The sequence below is a fragment of the Anoplopoma fimbria genome, unplaced genomic scaffold (genome assembly GCF_027596085.1).
Source record: "Anoplopoma fimbria isolate UVic2021 breed Golden Eagle Sablefish unplaced genomic scaffold, Afim_UVic_2022 Un_contig_12389_pilon_pilon, whole genome shotgun sequence".
Lineage (NCBI taxonomy): Eukaryota > Metazoa > Chordata > Actinopteri > Perciformes > Anoplopomatidae > Anoplopoma > Anoplopoma fimbria.
In genome coordinates this window covers 435-20,768 of record NW_026551788.1, presented here as the reverse complement: position 1 = coordinate 20,768, position 20,334 = coordinate 435, and the positions used below count along the sequence as shown (strand labels likewise).

The 20,334-nt window shown below is 39.7% G+C and overlaps 1 long non-coding RNA gene across 1 annotated transcript; it reads left to right on the top strand.

The window, feature by feature from the left end:
* Positions 1-749: 749 nt before the first annotated feature.
* LOC129115767 (uncharacterized) lies at positions 750-19,473 on the top strand. Its single transcript, XR_008533240.1, has 3 exons — positions 750-827; positions 17,515-17,600; positions 19,397-19,473. It is a non-coding gene; the product is annotated as an uncharacterized LOC129115767 (long non-coding RNA).
* The last annotated feature ends 861 nt before the right edge of the window (positions 19,474-20,334 follow it).

Here is a 20,334-nt window from a genome sequence, read left to right as displayed (position 1 = left end):
TATAGTCCACATGGGAGCATGTAGCATATACAGCTGCTCCTTGTCTCAGCTGCATCTTATTACTGTACTGCAGCACAGAGCTCCTCAGATGGAGAGACAGTCTGTGCAGAGGGGGGCGCTGTCCACGGTGCTGAAGCAGAGAACTACATTACATTACATTACATTACAGTCATTTAGCAGACGCTTTTATCCACTTACAGTCAGTAGTATGTTACATATCATTCACCCATTCACACACTGATGACAGGCTACCATCAAGGTGCCACCATCAGACTCTAACTAACATTCATCATCCAGTCCACTCCGATGGCCTTCAGGAGCAACTTGGGGTTAAGTGTCTTGCCCAAGGACACATCGACTGCCAAAGCCAGGTATCGAACCACCGACCCTCTGATTAGAGAACTACCTTGCTCTCCAAAACCCCCAAATCTACTTAAATAAAAGATGTTGAGGGGACAATAAACACATTTTAATTCTAACAAACATTTTGTGCTTTCAGTTGCATGATTCAAGTCAAGTTAGATGGAATAACATAACCACATCTAGAGTCACAGTGGGCTTGAATCGTCAGTGCAAAGAGGAGGGCAGTCCATGTGCATCGTGACGACATAAAGGCTCATGTACTGTAACAGTGACGTCACCCCCCCAATCCTCTCTAATCGGAGGACTTCCGCTCGTCTCAGCCAATCAGAGCGAGGTGCGCTGCAGCTTATAAACCCATCTGCTGCCGAGCCTTGTTTTCTATATCACCGTCCACCGTCCACGCTGTCCTGTGAATCGTTGACCCACGCAGCTGCATCCCCGAAACCGTGAAGATGGCGGCCAGGGTAAGATGGACATTTCTTTTTTTTTTTTTTTTTAATTCTATCCAAAAAATATGTAACATCCTCGTGTTTCAGTCAGGGGGGAAAATGAGAGGTAAGAAAAATGGCGTTGTCTCCATTCAAAAAAAAAAAAAAAAAAAAAAAAAAAAGACCAGTCTTGGTACCTTGATCGCATGAATGTCAACGCCACTGCAGGACATTGGGTTTATTTCACATCATGTTGCAGACCAGTAACCCTGACGTGTGCCAGGAGGGATCATTTCAGCCAGAACCGCACATTCTCTCTGGGAACATCTCTGGTTAATCCTCTTGCTTGCCCTTGAGCTGAGGAGGATGCGTGCAAAACGGCCACTTAAATGCGTGAGATGCGTGAGATGCGTGGCTCACCAGAGTGGAGGTTTTGCATGAGTTCTCTCGATGCGTTTTTATTACATTTGGCCAAAAACAATGAGTTGTGTTTGAGGTGCGCAGCTGGCTGGTGGATTGTGTGCGTATGTGTTGGGGAGGCTGTGGCGTAGTGGAGAGCAAGGTAGTTCTTCTCCATCCTCCATTCAGAGGGTCGGTGGTTCGATACCTGGCTTTGGCAGTCGATGTGTCCTTGGGCAAGACACTTAACCCCAAGTTGCTCCTGAAGGCTTGCCATCGGTGTGGACTGGATGATGCATGAATGTTAGTTAGAGTCTGATAGTTTAGGGGGTATGATTTAATTTTTGTTTCATATTTATTCTCATTATTATCTACCCAAGATCTTCCTTGTTGCCAGTGTTTTGGTACTTTTTGTAAAAAGGAAAAAAAAAAAACGTTTAATGAAATCTTAAGTAAAGAGGTAAAAAATGAAACACCAAAGTATGGTTTACATTTTGTACTACCTTGTCATTTGCAAGTGCCTTCATCATTTCATGTGTTGATTGTAGAAAGAAATGTTATGTCATCAGTGTGTGAATGGGTGAATGATATGTAATATACTACTGACTGTAAGTCGCTTTGGATAAAAGCGTCTGCTAAATGACTGTAATGTAATGTAATGTTTCACTGGTGGTGGTGAACACGCAGTACAGGGGAGGATGATGTCAGAAAACCGGGGTCGACCCATCAATCTCATCTCCTCACGGAAAAGTAGCATCAACTGATTAAAAAATGCTGCATGAAGTGTAATGAGGCGAGCCAACAATTGAATTTGCTGCATCATGGTGTTTGTATTCCAGGTGGAGGCTTGCAGTGCATTTAGTAACCTGTTCATAGGTGGAGATGACTCACTCTTTCCTTTTATCATGTTTATATAAAACATATTTATTAGGAACAGCCCCTTGAGATGTACTATCTCGTTTTCAAGGCGGTTCTCAAAGCATCATATGTAACCGCATCTTCAAAGGTTACATTTTGATTCTGATTTGTGAATCGTTGTGGTACCTGGACCGTAGTCGTGCCTCCTGCTGTGAGCCGACTGACACCCACTGCTACTTCCATTATCATTATTAGTCACATTACTATCCCTATTTTCATGGCTATAATTCTACTGTAATAATTGCTGCTGTTATTATAAGTAGTCTTATTATATGAATCATTTATGTCATATACATTGAATGTGTTGTATCTCTGTTATGCTGCTCATTCTGTACACATGACATCTATTGCATTCTGTCCATCCTGGAGAAGGATCCCTCCTCTGTCGTTCTCCCAGAGGTTTCTTCCTTTTTTCTCCCTGTTAAAGGGGTTTTTTAGGGGAGTTTTTCCTGTGCCGATGTGAGGGAAGGACAGAGGATGTGAGGGAAGGACAGAGGATGTGAGGGAAGGACAGAGGATGTGCATGTGCAGATTGTAAAGCCCTCTGAGGCAAATTTGTAATTTGTGATTCTGGGCTCTACAAAATAAACTGAATTGAATTGAATTGATTTGAAATATCATATATATATGCTGTCTTTGAGGCAGAGAGTTAGATGGTCCTCTAATGTCTGTTACGATAATTATGAAGCTTAACCACCAGCAGCTTAGCTTAGCATAAAGACTGGAAACAAGGGGAAACAGCTAGCCTGGTTCTGTCCACTAGTTGCCCAAATCTGCCCCCAAGCACCTCTTACGCCCACTAATTAATGAATTAAGAATACATTTGTGCCAAACTGTTTCCTGGCTGGAAGCAGTAACTTCATGTGGTCTCTGATGGTTGCCTGGCAACTGTTTAAAGGCCCCAGCCCCATCGCAAAATTGCAATTTCTTTACTTTGACACCTCTGTTTCCTGTTTTTGTGCTAAGCTAACAAGTAGCTGGCTGTAGCTTCATATTTACCGTTCAGACATGAGGGCGGTATCAATCTCTTGGACTTTCAGAAATTTACATTTGAACTGTCATTTCAGAAGGAAAACCCCCCCACCTGTATTCTAATCTAGACAGCATCATTTTATTCTTAAAAATGGTGCGATGTAGCTTTAAATCCAGGGCTGAGCATCTTGGTATATCTCTTGTCTATCTCTCATTCTGTATTATTTGGGGGTTTGGTAAGAAACCCGACCCTTCGCGACATCACAGTGCAGGCATCATGCAGAGACATGATTCGAGGTGCTTGTAGCTGTAGCATTACACAGCAATATTGTGTCATTGTGCTCGTGGTTTTTCCACAAAGAGATTGAATATAAATCATGTACCTTCATGCTGGATGGTGTACGTTTGTGCTGGTAAATTAAGTATATTTCAGCAGGGGGCTCATTCATAACCTCTCAGGGCAGGCATGCAGATCTTAATAACCTCACTCGCTGGTTTAACCCCTTCACTGTTTGTGCTTGTTAGCCAGATATGAGGAACAACACATTCAGAAGTAACACTCAGGGGTTAAATTGTGCCATTAGGTGGGTGCTTTCATCCAAAGAGCCTTGAACTGATGGTGCATACATTTTGTATCAGATTTCTCTCAGTGGAATTGTGACTTCAAAGGAAACACTTTGTTAGTGAAACTCTTTACTAATAGCTCTAATTGTGTTTTCACTGTAATAGTTGTGTTGAAAAAAGAAGCAAAAATGCATATGAAGCTGGAGGGAAGCGCTGATCCATTTTTACTGCAGAGGCCAGATAGGCCTCAATGGCAGCATTTTGCTTAACATTCTGACCACTGACAGATTTGTGGATGCAAGAGGCGCAACACCCGAGGGAGCTCGGTCAATACTGCTATGAGGGGCCGCATGCTTTCATTTGTCAATTTTGACATGAATAATGGATTCGTTCATTACGTCTTAAAGCAATTGCAGTGGGTAAAACTAGTACGGTGGACTCAGTACAGTGTGTGCAGGTGAAAACTGCTGTATTGTGTGATTGAATGTATACAACCCACATGCATCCCGTATGCAGGTAATTAGCCTGTTTGAGACATTACATGCAATCTTGCCAAAGATTGCATGTGTGTAAGGAGTGTGTACTCCTAGTTCCGTTAGCTGTTAGCCAAACACACAGTCCAAAACAATAAAAGTGGAAAGTAATTCACGGACTGGGTGGGGATTATACCCACCTATCCTGCTAAGACTGATTGTCAATATTCAATAACAACTATAGAGCAGAATCATTTAATAATCACATTCAAAACATGGTGCATAACTTTGATTAGCAGAAAGGTGTCTGAGGAATTGACTGTTTCTGAAGCCCTGCCCCCCTTACTGACTGTTGCTATTGCATGTTACTGACAAATTGAATCAGCTGTAGCCTGCTTTCTTATAAAACTAACACTAGCTCATGTCTGCCATGTTAAGCTCAGACTGGATTTTCATCTTGGTGTGTGTGTGTGTGTGTGTGTGTGTGTGTACATAGAAAAAAGAGGAGATGCAATAGTACATTCCTCGTTTTAGGCCATCCAGCATGAGTCAAAAGTGTCCACCGGGGTGTTGTTCGACTCTCCCGGCTGATGACACACACACACACACACACACACACACACACACACACACACACACACACACACACACACACACACACACACACACACACACACACACACACACCCTTCACCCTCATTTGCCAAGCAGACCACATAGGCCTACTGTTGCTGGGCATACTGCAGCCTGTCAGAGGGAGTCAAGTCTAAACAGACAGTTCCACAGAATGACACCATGATGCGCTCGACAGTTTCAAAAGATAGGATTTGGAAAAAATAAGGATTTAACTGTTATTATGATGTTGGTTGCGTGGTTGATAAATCTCTGTTATCTCACTGTTTTATCGCCAATTTGACTAATGGTGTCAGAAGAGACACTGTTTTGCAAATCAGCTCCCCAAATTCTGAAATCCAAAACAGGTGATGGCCTTTCAACAGTCCGCCTATTTATCTAATGTAATCATGAAGTTTTCATTGCTTTAATGAATATACTGCCAGAAAAAAGCTTTCAGTGTGAAAAAGAAGAAGGTGTGGGTAGTCTGCGTGGTGACAAGCCTCTGGCACTGACCCCTGTAGAGGGGGAGGGCAAAAAGAGGATTCATCACTGATGGCAAAAAATGGTTTGCCTGTTCTGAAGCTCATCCCAGGCTGGGCTTTTTTCCAGCTGTCTGTCACTGATCAGAACATGCATTTCAACTGTAATAAAAGTTCCATGGCCTGTGCACGTGCATAGCTGTAAAAATAATAGCTTGAAGAACACAGTTTTGCAAAACGTGCCAATGAGAGTTGTGTACACCACAGGAGCAACATGACTGCAGTTGGAAATGTAAACAGCCGATTTAAAGGACGTACCAGAAGATGTAGGTCCAGGATGGCGTTTGATGGAAGTATGTGCAGCTCCATGAAAACTGGAATATTAGTGGAATGTTCGTTTTCATTTGCCACATATCTAGTTTCAAGTCTTCGTCAATACAGCATGATGTGCATTTAGTAAATGATGGTCCCATTTAGAGTTAAAAAGACAATAAACTAAGGTATGCCTTAGGCCTTGGCTACCTTTCACAGTGTGTTTTCAGTTCATGAAAATTAATTCTGACATTTTGGTCACCAAGCTCTGTCTATTTCAGCTTTTGGTTGTAAAAGAAAACCAAGTTGGCAACATCCAGAAATCAAGATGGCAACGGTCAAAATACCAAACTCAAGGCTTTAAAACGTTTTTCAACAAACCAATGGGTGACGACATCCACTTATTTTATTAATTTCATTCTTTATCTTCGGATAGATGTGTTCAGGTATTTCACTGAAATTCACTTCATTGCTGTCAACATATATTTAGAATCCCAACAGTGCTGAGAAGTTGCTTGTTGAGCTTCAAGGACAACCTCATCGATCCGATTGTGTAAGAATCAATAGACAGAGCTTGGGTGCTCTTGATCCTACAGTCTGAGCAGGAAAAAAAGAAGCAGACGCCTACATGCGTGATAGAGCAAGTGAGGGGGCGACAAAAGATGGCAGCTTTGCTGCCTCTACGCCATCTCTCTCTCTCTAATGAAGTGAGCACATTTATTTCTCTCGTTATCTCCCTGTAGTTCAGCCATCTTCACTCAGTAGTTATTCGTCAAGAGACGGTCTTTGTTTGTTTTCCGCTCCCGCTTCTGCTTTAGCACCCACACCCAATTTGGGAGGTAGCAGACTGCATCGTTGACTTGACTCATCCCTCCCTCCAAACAGAAAAGCTTTCCACTGTTTTTTACAATCCTGATAAATCAGCTGTATCCTACTGCACCAGCCTAGACAGGCAACCTCTTTTTACCTACAGCAGCAGCAGCACTAACATTTTCTCTGTCTCTCAATCTTCATTCATCAGTCATTTCTGTCTTTTAAAAAAATTAACCAGCTTGTTTAATGAATATGATTATTTCCTTTCCACTACAAATCAACAAATCCCTAAAAGAATCAGTCCCTTCAATAATTTGAAATCTTGCAATGGCAGGCATTAACAAAAATGTAACTAATCACCAACTATTTGTACACAAAACTAGAGGTGCGTTTGCAAATGCTGCCATTCATTATAGATTTCCTCATAACATTAATCTAAATTAAACCCAATTTATTAGCAAAGTGAATATCAAACCTCAGTCCAAACAAACCCCCTTTAGCTAGCTAACATCTTCATAACTTCTGTGAAGCCAAAAAGGCAAGTTTGTAATCAGCACTGACCTTCACTTAGACAAATGTTATTTAACCATAACTAGCCTACATTTGTTAACTTAAACCTCTAGTATCACTACAAACTATCAATCCATGGACATAGTGTGACTAACTCTACTTACGACATACAACAGAGCTTTCACTGTTAAAACCACAAGCCCTGCTTATTTACAATGCTACATTGCTTTACCAGCTCAAGGCCCACACTGTCACCTATTACCTTTTATTGAATTAAATCGTTGATATCATTTACATGACACCTCAATTCTTCGCTGATGATCTAACGTTGCTACAGTCCAAAATGTTGTCCCTCTGCTTGGCATTTTGGGATCCAGTCAGATTTTTATTAAAGGTTTTTTATTAATAAGGCCATGACAATCATATACATGCCAGCAAACTGCAAACATGTAACAGTAGCAGGCTTGTATTGAGTGTGTATGTGTGTGGATATGTAGTGCCATGCATGATCCATCTTTATAAATGACAGATATATCTTCTGTACATACACGTTGTAACCTTGTGTGTATCATTGCGTGTTTAGTTGGGTGCAGGAATGTTTGTGTGTGAGTGTACGAGTACTTGAGAGGGAGAGTAATGGTTAATCCCCGGCTGTCTCGACGCAGGGCCTTCCTCTGTGAGCTCTGAGCCGTAGCTATATTTAGAGAGCCACTCTGCTGTGGGGCAGCCAGCACAACACAGCGGCAAATACACTGATACACACTGGCAGTACAAACACTGTGTTTCTGGGAGTGTCTGTGTGAGTGTGTGTGAGTTCACTGAAGACAGGAGCAACCTTCAGAGTGGGTGTTGGCTGTTTGCCTCGTCACTCTGTTATCATCTTTATAATTATTATTAGCATTATTAGCATTATTATTTAACAGCTGTATTCTACTAACCATGTATGGATGTGTCAGTGTAAACAGTCTTTTGGATTGCATTTGGATTCTGTGATTCAAATTTGTGGAGGTGTGTTTGCCAGTCACTGCTGAGTACCTCACTGTTGGTATGAATGCCGTTTTATTTTCCTGCAGCGAATTGTACGTCTCTACATAACGACATTCACTTAAATGTCCTGTCATTTTTCATGCTTTGCAACACTTATAATGGCATGAAAGAGATAATGTTTTAATCAAATTAACTTTGATGAAGAGCCCCTGAATATCAGACACTCAGCTATAACAAATTCAATCTGTAAAATGACAACACCTTGTGCCCTGAAAGCCTCTTGATTAAATACAATCTCCAACAGAAGACGGCCAAGGAATTACTTAGCGTGATTTATTTAAAATTGGAAAGTGAGTTGCCTCTCAGAGGCAGCTCATTAATTGCATAATGTGCAGGTCTTGAACGTGTGTCTTTGCCAAGCAGGAACGAATCTTGGGCTTCCTAGTTGATTTGTGGTGTTTCCTACCGTTGAACGTAATATGACTTTTTATGATCTACTGTATCATACATGTACCAGTGATTATCATATTGAATGATCTTGGCTTTAAACCCTGTTTGTGCCTCATGTGCAGTGTTTATACAAGTAATTGCATGAAAAACCAAAGCACAACTTAAAGTTGAGAAAGCAAACAGCACTGACACAATTAAGAGCTTAGCTTGGTTCATATTTCATTCGTTTGGATGGAAAAGTCAGACTGCAATGCTTTCAAATTGAGTTGCAGTGGCTTAGATGGAACAAATTTGTTTTCACATTATTTTTCTGATATCCTATCTTACCGTCAATTGCAATCAAATATGTGGAAGGCGCTCTCTGAAACCAGAGCGATGCCCACCGAGGTGCAAGCAACTATTTTTCAGGGATCTACGTCTGTGCCCCAAGATAACACTAGTTCAAATTTTGGAACGCTGCAGCGAGCACCGCATGTCATGTGACCAGGAACAACCAAATCCCAGCAGGCAGATATATTTTCTTTCTTTGTTATCATTCTACGGTTAATATATTGCAGAGAAAATTATTATTTGAGTGCATTTTTTCGGACCCTGAGAAGGGGCAGATATCGGTTGCAAGTGATGCACCAGTAATGAGACCCACTTTTGTCACAGACCCACTCTGACCCACTCTGTGACGCAGCAGAGTTTCGTTACCCATTGATTGCCAGTGCAGCATCTGACTTGATACCTCCCTCGAGGCACAGCAGTATGAATAATTTAATGGCATGCTTAGAATATTTAGAGCGAGCGAGGGGAGTTACCAAATCTTTATTCGGACATTTACACAGACTGCACGGACATAACCCTTTTGGAATAATATATTAAAAAAATGGATATCATACCACATATTTGTCACAGGCTTAAGGGAAGAAGACAGAAAGATTAGTCATAGGAAAAAATAGTCTTTCCATTTTTCAAGAGCTGGATTTAAATCAGGGTTTTAAAATAAATTTTTGCTGGTGATAATGATGTTGTTGAATGAACGCATTAACTGATTACAGAGCGACACCAAAACCATTTCACAGAAAGACATGCAACATTTTTTTCCAGATGATGTTTTGGGTGCAGGAAATTGGAGACATCATAAAGACATAAAGATTGCAGTAAAAAAAAGTTGCTTTTTCAAAGTACACATTGCTTTAACTTACAGTAGATTTAGAGAGACTGAAGAGCAGCTTTGAAAGAAATAAAAGAAACACCCGAGCAACTAAAACAGCATTCCAGACAAAATGAAGACATTGGCTGACGCTGTATTTTCTCTTAGTAGATCAAACAGAGAGACCTTTGAAGCCTTTTATTTTCTCCACTGACAGGATGCAGTCAGAACACACTTTTTTAAAAGACGAGAGTCTATTGTAAATATTTTAATAATGGAAAGAAAGGAGGGACGATGGAAGGAAGCACAGGAAAACAGATGGATGGATGGAACAAAGGAAGGACATTCTTAATGTCAAAAGATCCTGGGGAAATACTAGCAATCCATTTAAAATCTACACTGCTACATAGCTGTGATCTCTTGCAAAACATTTAGGTGGCTGCTCAACCTTTTTGTGAAATACACTTTCTTGCTGAGAGTTAGATGAAAAGATTGATACCACTCTTATGACTGTACTGTTATTACGTAGCTGAAGCCAGTAGCACGTTAGGTTAGCTTAGCATAAAGGCTGTAAACCTGGGTGAAACAGCTAGCCTTGAGTCTGTCTGATGGTAACAAAATCCAACCTCCACTACCTCTGAATTAACATGTTATACAATGTTTGTTTAAAGGACTCACTGCATAAAAGTCTGAAAACAAAAAGAGAGACTATTTCTTGTGGTTGGCTGGCACCAGTTGCCAGGCAACCAGTGGAGGCTCCAGGAAGCTACTAGTCCAGAGATACAACCTGATAATTAGTAAGCTTTAATGATGCTGGGAGGCAGGTTTAGTTACCTTTGGACAGAGCCAGTCTAGCTGTTTCTAGTCGTTATGCTAAGCTAAGCTAATCAGTTAGTCGCTACATAATCACCACACAGACATGAGAGTGGTATCAATCATCTCAATCAATCTCTCTGCGAAAAAAGGAATGAGGGTGTTTCCCAAAATGTCTTACTATTCAGTTAACATATGAGTCATACTATGCTTTCATAACCTAAATATGAATTATATAAGCTCTGTGATTTTATTTCAAGCCAATCACTACCTAGATTTCACAATACACAGATGCAAGGAGTTACAGTATGCTGAAATAATAATTTGGTTTCCGTACAAGGATTCTTTCCTTGAAATCTCTGTTTCTCTGGACTTTAAAGAGCTGTCAGAGGTGACTCAGAGTTTCCTTCTGGCAAAGGTAGATACAGAAACTGGAGCAGGAAGTCAAACAGGGAATTCATGCAGGACATCTGATGCTAACATGGCTACTTGTTAAAAACGTTTTTTTAAAATGTATTTCTGACACTACATGTGATTTCTTGTCTGTTTGAGCATGCCGGCTAATGCTAACTGATCCCGTCCTAAGCGTCCTAACAACACAACGGTAGACAAAACACAAAGCAATAACAGGACTAGCACTGGAGTGAATCACTGCCCTTCCCAAACCAAATGTAATCATCCCTGATTGACTGATTCATTGATTGAATGAAATGTGGAGGCGAATTACCATAAAGACAAATCACGGTAAAGGTTCCCATTCCCAGTACGGTCACAGTTATGACATTTTCACCCTCATCCATCAACAGTTCACCCATTGGAGAGCTGAATCAGCTGATTCCTTTCTCTTGCATCCATGTCTTATACCTTAGTAAGACTGTTGTCATTCTGCCTCTAATACATCGAGATACAACTTCATAATAAACATAACAGTGTATGTTTGGCATGGCACTCTGCATACAGCTCTCATCATCCGACCGCTTTGAGGTTTCGGGTGTCATTTTCGGCATTCGGCAAAGAAATACCCAGATAACAAAAATGTGTTTTCTGGTTGGAAAAAAATCAAAATAAACCCCAACTCTGGTCTGCATGCGCTTGACACCATCCCAAGGTGATCTCATCATCTGAGTCTGTCTTGCATGAGAGAACCCATACATGTGCATGAAGCTTTTAAGTCCCCCTCCGTCTCAAATACTGTCTTCTGTCCTTCCTCTCTGCTTGCCCGCGCTGGCGCCCACAAGGTCGTAATATTTTTCAAGGTATGTATGGATACACACTAGTTAAATTTTTTTCAAACAGATGCCCTCTTCCTCGTCACGTGGAATACATTTGCGTGTTTCTGGCTCTCTGACTGGAGAATGTTACTGCTTTCCGTCCCCAAGATGCAGGCTGGATAGGCAGCTTGCACCTTGGAGAAATCCATAGGCAACCATGCACTTAGCAACAACCCTGGAAGGTCTGGCACTATTGCAATCCAGTGAGCTGCAATGTCAAGCTTTCTCATTTGCTGACAGAATGGAAATGTACTTATTAGCATCCATTAATCAACTCCATAGTCGCACCCCATCTCTCACAGAATGCTTAGTCTCTGAAGCCCAGAACAAAATGGATTTGTTCCATTTTGATTCAGGAGGCAGTTAGTCTGAATACTGAATACCACCCAGAGAAGTAGATTGGTGTTATAGCACATTAGCCATGTTTTGCTATTATCTAAGATCTCAAATGTGAAATGAAGGTTTATATTGAAGGAATTTGGTAATAATGCCGTGGGAAAAATAATAGTGGTTGACAATAAGTTATTTCAACCTTTACCTTACTTCCTGTTTGTTTAGCTTTCTATAATAATAAAGAAAAACAACCTCTCCTCACTCCCAACTCGTCAAACACAGAAGCTCGGTCGCCCTATGCATAAAACTATGAAGATCCACCGATCCCTCGGGCATCAGTTGCCTTTAGTGGTCGTAGTAATTATGACTGCAGTAAAGGAGGAAGTCAACTAATGTAGTATAAAGAAAGACAAAAACCGTCTAGGAAGGTGGTCGGGGTAGATGGATGGGTTTGACCTTCACCCAGGAGACTGCTGTTCTGGTCCCGTGCAAGGTCAACATTGACTTATTGTAAATCACTTAACGTACAACTTACATACAGCAGCCTACTTAACTTAAGTCACGTACGTATAATACTTAACTCAAGTTACTTACAACTTACGTAACGTACTTGCCTCAAGTATGTAATGTACTTAACTTACAGCCGTAACTTAGGCTATGTACAAACACACTTATTTTAACCCAAACTGTAATCTTTTGCGAAACCTAACCAAATAGTTTTGTCCCTAAACTTAACCAAGTACTAATGAAACATACTTTAGTGATGTCACATACGTAACTTACTTAACTTGCGTCAAATACATAAGGTTAACCATTAGTTAAAGTCCGTCAGACTATCCTGCACTTTGAAAAATGACACCAAAGGATCCTGACCAAGCATTCGTATGTGATGAATTGGGAGTGAGAACGTGTTGTTATAAATGTATCAAAACCTCCCTATAAACATCTCTAGTTATTGTGGTTGTAGTTGTAGCAGCAGCAGTGGTTGTGACACAGATTGCTGCACATTTGTATCAAAATACACATTCCTTCTCTCATAACTATCATAACTCAGTCAAATATGAAAACCCAGACATGATTTATAGAATATTGTAGGTGTTTCACTTTCAGTGTATATCATTTTCTCTGATGTCTGATTGCAAAAGATAAACGTTGCTTCAAATTAATTGCCTTGAGTTTGAAATAAACCATGTTATGATACTTGATATTCACTGTTTTCTAGGTTACCCGGAAGCTTTCTAGGGTAGCCCATATGGGACTGCAGTTTGCAGATAAGCCATGGCAATCGTTTATTTATATTCCAAGTATTTCATTATACCTTTGCTCTTAACTGCCCTCTCTCTCATCCATATTGGCTTTTGTGACACCTTGCCTTCCCCGCTGAAAGCAATATGGCACATCTCCATTAACACAAAATGTTTTCAATCATGTATTTATATTGTGTTCCACAGGGGAAATGTTTTTCATTCTCCAATTTATGGCTTCCCCTTTTAAACAGATAATGGGTTTACTTAATGATCTATGATAATATTTGTGATATTTGCAAATTCATTTCAATGAATCATACTAAAAAGGCAATGTTTTATTTATTTGTTTATTTATTATTTTTTTCGGGACTGATCTTAACAGCATCAATTGCTCAGGAGCTAATTAGCACACGTAGTCCCAAGACAAAAAACACCTTTACGACAACAACTCTACAAGGTGATGATTTGACGATGTTGTGTTTATAGCTTTTTCCTCGACTTCGAAGTGGCCAAAAATAAAATTAAAAAACATGGATTTAAACAATCTAGATAGAAATGACATTTATTACGAGTGAAAGGCCCCTTTAAGGCTTTTGACACACTGGTCTTGCTCTGTTTCACCTCTGTCTGGCCAGACGACGGGGCAGCAGGTGATGTGGGCACAACGCCAGCATTGCAGTGTTTCCAACCGGTTTGTCACTCTGTTTCTGTATATTTATTGTCTTCTGACGTGATTATGTATAAATACACAGTCAGTGTACAAAATACTCTATCTATCTATCTATCTATCTATCTATCTATCTATCTATCTATCTATCTATCTATCTATCTATCTATCTATCTATCTATCTATCTATCTATCTATCTATCTATCTATCTATCTATTTATGTATATAGATAGATAGATAGATATTCCACAGAATGCCTCAGGATGCAGTGATCAGCTAGATTTTTATTCTCCATTTACCTGCCAAGTCGCAAGGAATTCTTTTTTGGGGTGTTGTACGCTACTGCAAGCAACAGATGTGTCGAATGTGAACGTTGTCTTTTTTAATGTGGAACTTTTTACATTCGAACAGAGAAACTCTATAAGGAGCAGTTGTTTTTGAAAGTGACGTGGGATAAGTATAAAATGCAAGAAAGTCCCTTAAGGGCGGGTGGGATGTGTGGTGTATGGGTCGAACAAACACAGAACTTTCACCCAGGACACTGTTACGTAAGAAAGTCTGCTAATGGCTGGTGCTATTTATTCAAGATATTACGTTACGTTGTTAGGTAACATCGCTAGGTTACGTTGTTAGGTTACGTTGTTAGGGTAAATTGTTAGATTACCTTGTTACCCTTTGTTGTTACCTTACGTGGTTACGTTATAATTTCAACACAAACCATGATCTTTGTTCGAACCCCAACAAAGAAGTTGCCTAAACCAAGTGTCTCACAGCGTTAACCATGAGGCATTGTGTGTTTGTGCCAGCGTGATACCAGGCTGGTTTGAAACGTATTAATGAAATGTAATTTTAGTCCAGAAACCTCCACAGTAAACGTACCTCAGAGTTTGCAGAAATGTATAATGCCAAATCTTTTTCTGGCGAATGGGTTGCATTTACATCTGATTGATTAATAAAGACAATGTATCTGTAATCAACAGCTGGCCTACAAGTCATGATGGAGGAATGAGAAGCTGCTACAAATCTAGTTTGCCACTTTGTCTCATTTACTACACCAGGTGGCTGTAAAAAAACATAGAGAAAAGCCTGAGCACTTTGTTACCAGTGTTTTTGTCAACAGTGTGGTCATTAATTGTCTATTTCTACTTCTTGCAAAGAATCTGTAGAGATTATGAATGGATTTGGCAGATATTTACGAGGGGGGATTTGGCAAATAATTGGTTGGTAACCAGATTTTGCCTGTAATCTGGATCTGGAAACAGTTTTTGTTGTCTATCCATGGCCTCCGAATCCAGCTTTTAGAAAGCATTTCTGTGTTTTTTTGGTGCAGAGGCAGCAGCTTTGCAAGTTGCAAAATGCTCTGACTTAGATGGATATTTGTTTACATCCAGCTTTATGGATTAACACATACTGTACATGTAAAAACAATGCCACAATGCAGAGAATTATCCCACAAATCTGCAGCTCCCCCTTGGCTTTACGGAAAATGTCAGCTCATTGTTTATTTGTGCCGCCTGCAACTTTACTGTTTTGTTTCACCCTCACCTTTCAAGCTGTTTTCAGTAAAAAAGCTTCTGTATGCTACCTGCTCAGTACTAAACAGCATGCGGACACAGTTGCCTACTAAAGATAAAAGAAACCAATATTTACCGCAGTAGTTGGTGGAGACCTAAAACAGAGCTAAAAGAGGGAACATTTTGACCTACAACCCCAAAGGAAAGCTGAATAGTAAACACCTTGACTTTCTATCAATCAATCAATCATTTTCCTCACTGGTATTATGAAATCTGATGCCAACATTTTTGTATTGGACCTCACTTCTGAAATTTACAAAATTACATTATTTTTAGCCACATCCAAGGCTAGAACTCTGGACACAGAAACTCACTCTTGAAATATTAGTGTTAATGTTAGTGTTTATTAGATCTTTATTAATAGTGAAAAAAATGTTATGTTGCTCTACAAGAGAGGAGGTTATACCAGTATATGTTGTCAAACTGCTATATCGTTTTTAGCTTTTAACAAAACAGTTGATGCAATACACAGATCAAACACGGAGGAGGAATCAGTGTCCACAGTGAGAGCAGGTCTCGCTGGACCAAATTACTTAAAACAATTTGTGGCAGGGTAACCTTTGCTGCCTCGGAGCGACTGTGCTAAACGAGTCTGTGATAAACCTGCCAGCAGTAAAGCCCGATTTATGGTCTGAGGTCTGGCTGATTGCTTAATGCAGTTACCATGGTTACCATTTGCAGTGATGTGCATTGGAATGCCTTTATCTGCTGAACCTTGCTGCAGATTTTTCTGTACCAATCTTCCCGACCTGCAGAGACGGTTTTACTGCCAAGGCTTTTCAATACATGTTGAAATGAGAACATGGCAGCGTGTCCTTATATTCAAACCTGTTTTAGCATACCTGCAAAGTACTTGAGACTCACTTAAATGGAAAGTCGGGGTAAAAGGCAAATCAATTGGTGCCTAATTCAGGTTGTATTACCTGATTGGATCCCCTGGGGGTGATCATATTACAAGGGGGCGCTGTCAACCCTTTTGCTTATTCTGCTGATTCTTCTCACATTTCTAATTATAGGATGGAGGTGTAAACGTCATCACTGTTCACTCTTGCTAACTAAATCCTCTACACTGGTTGGAGAACTATTCAGATCATTTAATTTGGCAAAATACTAATACATTCATCTTAAATGACTCTATTACAAGTAAAACGACTTGATGCAAAATCCTACTAAAGTAAAACTAAAGTATAATCAGTAAAATGTGCTTACAGTAACAAAAGTTGTTCCCAAGAAATATCCCCCCTGTGCTTGGCAGGTGGCCAGAGGAACACCTGTAAATGAATGCTAATCTTGTGATTTTAACTGCTGGGTGTATAAACAAGCAACTGTTTGCTAGCACAGTCATCATATCAAACTAAAAGGTGCAAGATCAAATGTCTGTGTTGTGTTCACAACTTATTTTTGCTGTCCCCAAGTGGCCAAAAATATTATTATGTAGGTTGTGTGTTGCATTTATACATTTTTCTTTCAAAGTGAATGGAAACAGACTTGTTTGTTGTTGAGAAGAAGACACATTTTTCAAATGTTTACATGTCAAAAGAAGGGCTGACTCTGCAAAAACTCTGGGAAAGTGAATCTGTCTGTAATGTTTCTCAGCGTGACTAAACAGTTGGTGATTCAGCTTATTTTTCAATAATAAAATCAATCAGCTGTTTTTTATTTTCAAAACTCACTCAATCACTCATTTGAACAGATTCTTCAAACTAAGTCCCGCTAACTCACATTTTTATGGCAGTAGGGGAATTCATGTTTTTAAGCTGAATAGTAAAAGATAATGGATGTAATAAATTTAAAGACTTAAGCACAAATTTAGTCATATTTATACTGTTGTTGGAATACCAATAGATTGCTTCCAATTGGCTGCAACTTTACAAGTGTATAATTTATCTCAGGCTGTACATAACCTGCATATAACACAGAATGTTCTGTCAATGCTGGGAGTAAATAATGTAATTTGTGGGTGAAGCAACAAATAAGCTGAATAACCCTGCAGATTGTTTGACACAATACAAGCTCTCAAATGTTCAAATAACATTTCACCAAAGATGAAACAAAATAGAACTACTGATCTCTATGCGAGTTGTACAACATCTTTGGTAAAAGTGTGGAATTTTAAAATGTTTTGCTCTTACGCTCCTCCACCCCTCCTCCTCCTCCTCCTCCTCCTCCTCCTCCTCATCTTCTCAGACCATGCAAGCAGCCCGATGCCCGACAGATGAGCTGTCGCTGACTAATTGTGCCGTGGTGAGCGAGAAGGATCTGCAGTCAGGACAGTGAGTAATCATTATCGCCTTTTCATCCATGCGTTTGTCAATACAGGCCCCCTCAATGGGGCATCTCCCAGATCATTTACTCACCCATCCATCCACCCACCTTATCGCCCTGTCATTCATCCAGAATGTCACAATCATTAATCTGACATGAGACGGCAAGATTTGCAGCGTGCGATTATCATGATTATTTTGCTGGATGTTGTAATAATGAAAAAACTAAAGGTGCAAGAATTAAATGTAAAAAGACACCATGTTAACAACCTGATGATAAGAAAAATGAAATCAATAAAAGTTAAATAAATTGCAAACATTAATGCCAGCAGGCCCTTTGAAGCTAATTGAAAGAATTCTGATCTGATCCCTGATCAGTGAATAAAGATTGTATAAGTAAGATAAAATTGTGAAGATTTAATTCTGAAGCACATGAATGCATAATTTCCTGTATATCCCTTTATGACTGGGTAGGTAATTTCGAATCCAGCGTGGGAACAATAGAAAACACAAAGTAGAGGGGCAATTACAGATTATAAATATATGAAATCTATTGCAAAAACATTCATACCCTCACTGTAATAGTTCAAACAGAAACTTTGAATGATAATTGTTAATCTCAGTTCAAATAGGAAGCAGCAATGTTGGTGCCACCAGTAGGATGCTGTGCATAATGTTTTTAGTTTGAAACAACAATATATATTTCTTTAGGTTGAAAACTGTTGATTTTTTTTTATATCTGGTAATCAGTATATGCAGGTTTTCATAGTCAGCTGGAAAAATATTAAAGACATTTCTCTTGTAGCCTAGCAACAAGGTAACACTTTAAAATGAAGGTGTTAAATACCTACTGCAATGATGTCATGCAATGCATTCCTACAGTAGGCATCAATATTAAAATGTTTTTATTCAAACTCTGAATTTTAACAAACTCTCTTGATGATCCTTGTGACGGTGCCTTATGTGAGAGGAAGGCAGTAGTATCCTAGCAACCATCACAGATTAACCAATTGCAACTCATCAATAATTCCTCTGTGAAGTTAGCCAATTAAATATTGTCTGCACACACACTGATATGTTGCTGCTTATTGCTCACCTACAGAGATGTGAACTAAAGTGCTGTAAAAAGATCAGTGGTGTGTTTGAATAAATAAATTAAAGCTACACTTACCAATGGTTTTAATCAACATGAAATATATAATGTGAAAGGAGTTGTCGAAAGTAACAGAATCACAGAATATTGTCATCCCGGTGAATGTGATTCCTTTTGTATTTTGGATATTTGCCTTGGTTTTTGGGCATGAAGCTACCTGCTCAGGACCAGACAGACAACGTTAGCAACTAGCTTTCTGAAGATAGTAGTGTACTTAACGGATAAAGAGGCACATATTCCCTTCAAGAGTTGGTCGAGACCAAACCATAGCAAAAGGAAGACTGAATAGTGGACTCATATTTGTCAGGCGGCCAAAAACAAAACTCTAAAAGCATGCTAATGTAGCTTCATGTCAGCTGGATGTATAAAAATAAATTGTTTGTGCAAACGTAAACCATGTCATGGCCCAAAAATAATCAGCTTTAATCTCTACCATTAACATGCCACAGAAGAGTACAATAAAAAAGGGTAGTTATAGTAAAGTTGAGGTTAAAGCAGAGTGGAAAAGAAGATCAAATAGTGAAAGGTCAAATACGACCAAATGGTTTTAAGATGAGGGAGCAGTGTTACATTGCATTTAGTAATAACATCAGTGACACGAAAATTCATTATGCCATGTGTAATAACCAGCGTCTGCCTCCTTTCTCTGCAGACATGTGACTGTGAAGACCACACCCAACCACAAGTTTGTGTTCACAGTGAAGACCCACCACACGGTGGCACCTGGAAGCATCGCCTTCAGCCTGCCACAGGTACACACACACACACACACACACACACACACACACACACACACACACACACACACACACACACACACACACACACACACACACACACACTTTGCTAATTAGCATCCTGTTTCTGCCTTTATTTATCTTTCTGTATTCTGTCTCTCTTGCAGAGGAAATGGGCCGGTCTTTCCATTGGCCAGGAAGTGGAAGGTATAACATCCTCTATTTGATTGCTTCACATGCTACAAACAGAACATAATAGCTATTTTACTGTAAAGGACATTAGCTATGACATTAGCGACCTCCATAGCTACTCATTTCTGAACCAGAAAAGTAATGTTCACTCCATAAGATGGTTGCAAACATTTAGATGTTTTTGTTGTTTCTAGCTTACTTGCATTAAAACAAGAACCCTGTAAGGCCTATTAAATACACACTTGTGGCTACATACATCCAGTGAAGACCAGGACGGAGCTGCTAGCATTACCAAAACCTTTGATAGCATCTGAGACTGCCTACCACATAGTTGAGGAAAATATTACCGCTAGTTGTGATGAACGATATGCTAAATACTGCCTTTTAGTAAAGCAACATGCTAGGTAGCTACTGCAGGCAGTAAACTAGGTAGCTGGATATGCTAACTTTTGCATTACATTAATGCACTATTTAAACCATTCCTTGCACATTTTCTTATTTGTTTTTAGTTTTGCATAGGGCAAAAATAAAAGACCCCAAGCTCCAAACAGTCACCCTCCCACTCTAATATTGAACAATGTGTGCTAGTCTAAACAAAATGTTGTATTTATCTATCTTATATGTTGAATTAATTGACTTCCTGCAGAAGAAGAGTACTGAC